This window comes from Cryptomeria japonica, unplaced genomic scaffold (genome assembly GCF_030272615.1).
Source record: "Cryptomeria japonica unplaced genomic scaffold, Sugi_1.0 HiC_scaffold_67, whole genome shotgun sequence".
NCBI lineage: Eukaryota > Viridiplantae > Streptophyta > Pinopsida > Cupressales > Cupressaceae > Cryptomeria > Cryptomeria japonica.
This window is the reverse complement of record NW_026728889.1, coordinates 203,314-210,000: the sequence shown is the minus strand read 5'-3', so window position 1 is coordinate 210,000 and position 6,687 is coordinate 203,314. Positions and strand designations below refer to the sequence as shown.

Sequence of the window (6,687 nt, the reverse complement as noted above, 5' to 3'; positions counted from 1 at the left end):
TTTATGGAAATAGTGAAGGCATCGCATCAAAGGTGCGCACCTCGCTGCCCACCTTGGTGTGCTCCGAGGTGCCCACCACGGTGCGCAACGCCGGTGCGAACCCGGGAGCGCCCCGATGTGTGCTCCAAGGTGCGGCGTGCACGAAGTCGGACCCCGGTTTGCCCCGGGTGCGCACCTCGCGTGCACCTTGGTGCGCACACCTTGGCTGGGTTGCGCGGCCTGGTGGGCACCAATGGTGCGCACCAAGGAGCGCTCCGAAGTGTGCTCCAAGGTGCGTCGTGCACGAAGTCGGAGCCCGGTTTTGCCCCGGGTACGCACCTCGCGTGCACCTTCGCCGGGGTGGGCACCTCGGCTGGGTTGCGCGCCCCTGGTGCGCACCAAGGAGCGCTCCGAAGTGTGCTCCAAGGTGCGGCGTGCACGAAGTCGGAGCCCGGTTTGCCCCGGGTGCGCACCTTCGCCGCGGTGCGCACCATGGCGTGCACGAAGTCGGAGCCCGGTTTGCCCGGGTGCGCACCTCGCGTGCACCTTCGGCGGGGTTGCGCGCCCTGGTGGGCACCATGGTGCGCACCAAGGAGCGCTCCGAAGTGTGCTCCAAGGTGCGGCGTGCACGAAGTCGGAGCCCGTTTGCCCCGGGTGCGCACCTCGCGTGCACCTTCGGCGGGGTTGCGCGCCCTGGTGGGCACCATGGTGCGCACCAAGGAGCGCTCCGAAGTGTGCTCCAAGGTGCGGCGTGCACGAAGTCGGAGCCGGTTTGCCCGGGGTGCGCACCTCGCGTGCACCTTCGCCGCGGTGGGCACCATGGCGTGCACGAAGTCGGAGCCCGGTTTGCCCCGGGTGCGCACCTCGCGTGCACCTTCGCCGGGGTGGGCACCTCGGCTGGGTTGCGCGCCCTGGTGCGCACCAAGGAGCGCTCCGAAGTGTGCTCCAAGGTGCGGCGTGCACGAAGTCGGAGCCCGGTTTGCCCCGGGTGCGCACCTCGCGTGCACCTTCGCCAGGGTGGGCACCTCGGTGCGCACACCTTCTCAATGTTTTCTTGCCTTTTCTGGAAATTGGTGAAGGCAGCGCATCAAAGGTGCGCACCCTCGGTGTGCTCCGAGGTGCGAACCCGAGAGCGCTCCGAGGTGCCCACGAAGTCGAAAGTCGGGTTAATTGCATTGTTTTCCCCGGTGCGCTCCGAGGTGCGCAACATCGCGGCGCACCAAGGAGGGCTCCGAAGTGTGCTCCAAGGTGCGCACGATGGCGTGCACCTCTGGTGCGCACGATTCGGAGCTCGGTTTGACCGGGGTGCGCACACCTTGGCTGGGTTGCGCACCTTTTGTGCGCTCCAAGGTGCGCACGAAGTCGGAGCTCGGTTTGCCCCGGGTGCGCACCTTCGCCAGGGTGCGCACCTTGATGCGCACAGCCTTGGCTGGGCTGCGCACCTTGGTGGGCGCCATGGTGCGCACCTTTCGTGCGCTCCAAGGTGCGCACGAAGTCGGAGCTCGGTTTGCCCCGGGTGCGCACCTTGGTGGGCGCCATGGTGCACTCCGAGGTGCCCAAGATTGGTGCGCACCAAGGAGCGCTCCGAAGTGCGCTCCAAGGTGCGCGCGAAGTCGAAAGTTGGGTTAATTGTCCGGTTTGCCTCGGTGCGCACCTTGCGTGCACCTTCGCCAGGGTGGGCGCCTTGGTGCGCACACCTTGGCTGGGCTGCGCACACCTTGGCACCCGCGTTTCCTTCATTTTAAATTTTTTTTTTTTACAATCTCTCAAGTGGGAAATTCTATAATCTCAACTTTTTTGCCTTTTCAGGAAACTTTTGAATGGAGCGCATCATTGGTGCGCTCCGAAGTGTGCTCCAAAGCTCTCTCCAGCTGCGTGCACTGCCCCGGCCGCGCACCACCGGCCCCGCCCAGCTTCGCTCACCTGTCCCGGGCGTCTGGTGCGGACCTTAGAGTAAGAAACATCACCGTGCACCTTGGCCAACGTGCGCGACTCGACCGAGCGCGCACTGGCCGAGGTGCACACCGATTTCACCTGGGTGCGCGCGCAGCACCTCGGGCGCACCGGGGTGCGCGCACAACGCCCGGGTTGCACCGTGGCCTGTGTGCTCGGGGCGCCTCGGGTGCGCGCTCGGTGTCGCCCCCCGCGCGCAGCGGTAGTGCGGGCAGCGCACCCGGCCCGGCCCGGCCCCGACGAGAACGCAAACGGGCAAAAGGTTTATTCAAATAGCATTGCGATGCCCGGCGAAAAACTAAAAAAGGGTGCAACACCGGACTTCCCGGGAGGTCACCCATCCCAGTACTACTCCGGCCCAAGCGCGCTTAACTGCGGAGTTCTGATGGGATCCGGTGCACTAACGCTGGTATGATCGCACCCGTTATGAGCTTGTCGCAGTGTGTACTTAGCAAACCGCGACCCAACGTGCGAATCCACCCCGGCCACCCACCCCCGTCGAGGTGCACACCCTCCCTCGCGAAGTGCGCCCCGTTCGCCAAGTTGAGCCCTGCCCGGGTGCGCGCACCTTGCTAGGGCGTCGGGTGTGCACCCGGCCCGGCCTACGTGCGTGCACCTGTAGGGGGCGTCGTGTGCGTGCAGTGTCCCGTCTGCAACGCGGTGCCCACACACCACCTCGGGCGCAACGACCTGCGCTCACATGTGGGCCGAGTGCACCTTGGTGCATGTTCGGTGGCGCCTCGGGTGCAACGCTCGATCTTGCCCCGGTGCACCAAGGCGCTCGGTTTGCCCCGGGTGCGCACTTGGTGCAAGGTGGGCACCCAAAATAGGGATCAAGCACCAAAACACAAGTTTCGGGATGCAAAATGGGACCCAAGGACCACAAATGCATTCCAAGACCCATGATGGGTCCACGAGAACAAAAATGTGTTCCGAGACTTAATAAACAAATATTGGGTTTTAGGAGAAGAAACATGCTCTGATGCCCAAAACGAGAATCGACCCCGAAAAGGCCACAGGCCAAAAGTGGGATGCGAGACAAAAAAAATGGGACCCGAGGACCAAAATTGGGTTCCCAGGTCGAAGACAGGGCAACCGGACAAGAAACGACCTCTAAGGCTCGAAATGAGTCCCGACGACTAAAACTTGACAAGAAGCACCCATCAGGCACCCAACTCGACACCCATGGGATGCCGACCCCCCGGGCTTCCACCTAGCACACCTTGGCACCCACCCACCCTCGCACCCAACCTCGCACCCAACTTAGCACCTTTGAACCCACATTGGCACTCACCCTGACCCTGGCACCTTGGAACCCACATTGGCACTCACCTTGACCCTGGCACCCACCTTTGCACTCACCTTGGGACCCACCCTGGCTCCCACCTCGGCACCACCCAGACACCCACCTTGGTTCCTTGGCACCCACCTTGGATCCTTGGCACCCACCCCGACACCCACCTTGGCACGCAACTTGGCTACTTGCCACCCACCTTGGCTCCTTGACGCCCACCCGACAACCACCCCGTGACCTACCCTGGCTAGGGTTGGTGCACACCCACCCTGGTGCCCACCTTGGCACCCACCCTATGACCCACCTTGGCACGCACCTTAGTACCCACCCCGTTACCCACCCTAGGACCCACCCCCGTGACCCACCTTGGCCAGGGTGGGTGCCTTGGTGCGCACAACTTGCCTGGGCTGCACACCAGGGCGGGCTCAAGATGGCACCCGCGTTCCGTTTTTTTCACTATCTTTCAAAACGGAAATTTTAAAATCTCATTTTTTTCTTTTTTTTTTGCCTTTTCTGGAAATTAGTGAAGGCAGCGCATCAAAGGTGCGCAATGCTGGTGCGAACCCGGGAGCGCTCCGATGTGTGCTCCAAGGTGCGGCGTGCACGAAGTCCGAGCCCGGTTTGCCCCGGGTGCGCACCTCGCGTGCACCTTCGCCGGGGTGAGCACCTTGGCTGGGTTGCGCGCCCTGGTGCGTACCAAGGAGCGCTCTGAAGTGTGCTCCAAGGTGCGGCGTGCACGAAGTCGGAGCCCGGTTTGCCCCGGGTGTGCACCTCGGGGTGCGCACCCTCGCGTGCACCTTCGCTGCGGTGGGCACCTTGGCTGGGTTGCGCGCCTTGGTGGGCACCATGCAGTGCACGAAGTCGGAGCCCGGTTTGCCCCGGGCGCGCACCTCCGCCAGGGTGGGCACCTTGGTGCGCACAACTTGCCTGGGCTGCGCATCAGGAAGGGCTCAAGATGGCACCCGCGTTCCGTTTTTTTCACTATCTTTCAGAACGGAAATTTTAAAATATCGTTTTTTTTTGCCTTTTCTGGAAATTAGTGAAGGCAGCGCATCAAAGGTGCGCAACGCTGGTGCGAACCTGGGAGCGCTCCGATGTGTGCTCCAAGGTGCGGCGTGCACGAAGTCGGAGCCCGGTTTGCCTCGGGTGCGCCCTGGTGGGCACCATGGTGCGCACCAAGGAGCGCTCGAAGTGTGCTCCAAGGTGCGGCCTGCACGAAGTCGGAGCCCGGTTTGCCCCGGGTGGTGCACCTCGGGTGGGCACCTTGGTGCGCATGCCTTGCCTGGGCTGCGCACCAGGGCGGGCTCAAGATGGCACCCCGCGTTCCTTTTTTTTCACTATCTTTCAAAACGGAAATTTTAAAATCTCATTTTTTTTTTGCCTTTTTCTGGAAATTAGTGAAGGCAGCGCATCAAAGGTGCGCACCTCGCTGCCCACCACGGTGCGCAACGGCCGGTGGGCACCCGGGAGTGCTTCGAAGTGTGCTCAAGGTGCTGCGTGCACGTTGTCGGAGCCCGGTTTGCCCCGGGTGCGCACCTCGCGTGCACCTTCGTCGGGGTGGGCACCTTGGCTTGGTTTGCCCCGGCTTGCGCTCCGAAGCGGGGTTATTGGAGCGCCGCCTCTTTTTTTGTCGGAGCGTTTGGTGGGGTTTCTCGCATTGGCTCTTCCGAGGCCCGGTTGCCACCCTGGCGCGCACGAAGTCGGAAGTAGGGTTAATTGCCCGGGTGCGCACCTTTGCCAGGGTGGGCACCTTACCTGGGCTGCGCACCAGGGCGGGCTCAAGATGGCACGCGCGTTCCGTTTTTTTCACTATCTTTCAAAACGGAAATTTTAAAATCTCCTTTTTTTTTTGCCTTTTCTGGAAATTAGTGAAGGCAGCGCATCAAAGGTGCGCACCTCGCTGCCCACCATTGGTGTGCTCTGAGGTGCGCACCCGGGAGCGCTACGAAGTGTGCTCCAAGGTGGTGCACGTTGTCGGAGCCCGGTTTGCCCCGGGTGCGCACCTCGCCTGCACCTTGGCCGGGGTGGGCACCTTGGCTGGGTTTGCCCAGGGTGCGCTCCGAAGCGGGGTTACTGGAGCGCCCCCTCTTTTTTTGTCAGAGAGTTTGGTGGGGTTTCTCGCATTGGCTCTTCCCAGGCCCGGTTGTTGGGTGCGCTCCCACCCTGGCGCGCGCGAAGTTGGAAGTTGGGTTAATTGCCCGGGCGCGCACCTTCGCCAGGGTGGGCACCTTGGTGCGCAAACCTTGGCTGGGCTGCGCACCAGGGCGGGCTCAAGATGGCACCAGCATTCCCTTTTTCTCCTATCTTTCAAAACGGAAATTTTAAAATCTCGTTTTTTTTTTGCCTTTTATGGAAATTAGTGAAGGCATCGCATCAAAGGTGCGCACCTCGCTGCCCACCTTGGTGTGCTCCGAGGTGCCCACCACGGTGCGCAACGCCGGTGCGAACCCGGGAGCGCCCCGATGTGTGCTCCAAGGTGCGGCGTGCACGAAGTCGGACCCCGGTTTGCCCCGGGTGCGCACCTCGCGTGCACCTTGGTGCGCACACCTTGGCTGGGTTGCGCGGCCTGGTGGGCACCATGGTGCGCACCAAGGAGCGCTCCGAAGTGTGCTCCAAGGTGCGGCGTGCACGAAGTCGGAGCCCGGTTTGCCCCGGGTGCGCACCTTCGCCGCGGTGGGCACCATGGCGTGCACGAAGTCGGAGCCCGGTTTGCCCCGGGTGCGCACCTCGCGTGCACCTTCGCCGGGGTGGGCACCTCGGCTGGGTTGCGCGCCCTGGTGCGCACCAAGGAGCGCTCTGAAGTGTGCTCCAAGGTGCGGCGTGCACGAAGTCGGAGCCCGGTTTGCCCCGGGTGTGCACCTCGGGTGCGCACCTCGCGTGCACCTTCGCTGCGGTGGGCACCTTGGCTGGGTTGCGCGCCTTGGTGGGCACCATGCAGTGCACGAAGTCGGAGCCCGGATTGCCCCGGGCGCGCACCTCCGCCAGGGTGGGCACCTTGGTGCGCACAACTTGCCTGGGCTGCGCACCAGGAAGGGCTCAAGATGGCACCCGCGTTCCGTTTTTTTCACTATCTTTCAGAACGGAAATTTTAAAATCTCGTTTTTTTTTGCCTTTTCTGGAAATTAGTGAAGGCAGCGCATCAAAGGTGCGCAACGCTGGTGCGAACCTGGGAGCGCTCCGATGTGTGCTCCAAGGTGCGGCGTGCACGAAGTCGGACCCCGGTTTGCCCCGGGTGCGCACCTCGCGTGCACCTTGGTGCGCACACCTTGGCTGGGTTGCGCGCCCTGGTGGGCACCATGGTGCGCACCAAGGAGCGCTCCGAAGTGTGCTCCAAGGTGCGGCGTGCACGAAGTCGGAGCCCGGTTTGCCCCGGGTGCGCACCTCGCGTGCACCTTCGCCGCGGTGGGCACCATGGCGTGCACGAAGTCGGAGCCCGGTTTGCCCCGGGTGCGCACCTCGCG

General features: G+C 63.2%; 1 non-coding gene across 1 annotated transcript; it reads right to left on the bottom strand.

Moving 5' to 3' along the window:
• Nucleotides 1-2,237: 2,237 nt before the first annotated feature.
• LOC131863668 (5S ribosomal RNA) lies at nucleotides 2,238-2,355 on the bottom strand. The gene has a single exon (XR_009362566.1). It is a non-coding gene; the product is annotated as a 5S ribosomal RNA (ribosomal RNA).
• Nucleotides 2,356-6,687: the final 4,332 nt, after the last annotated feature.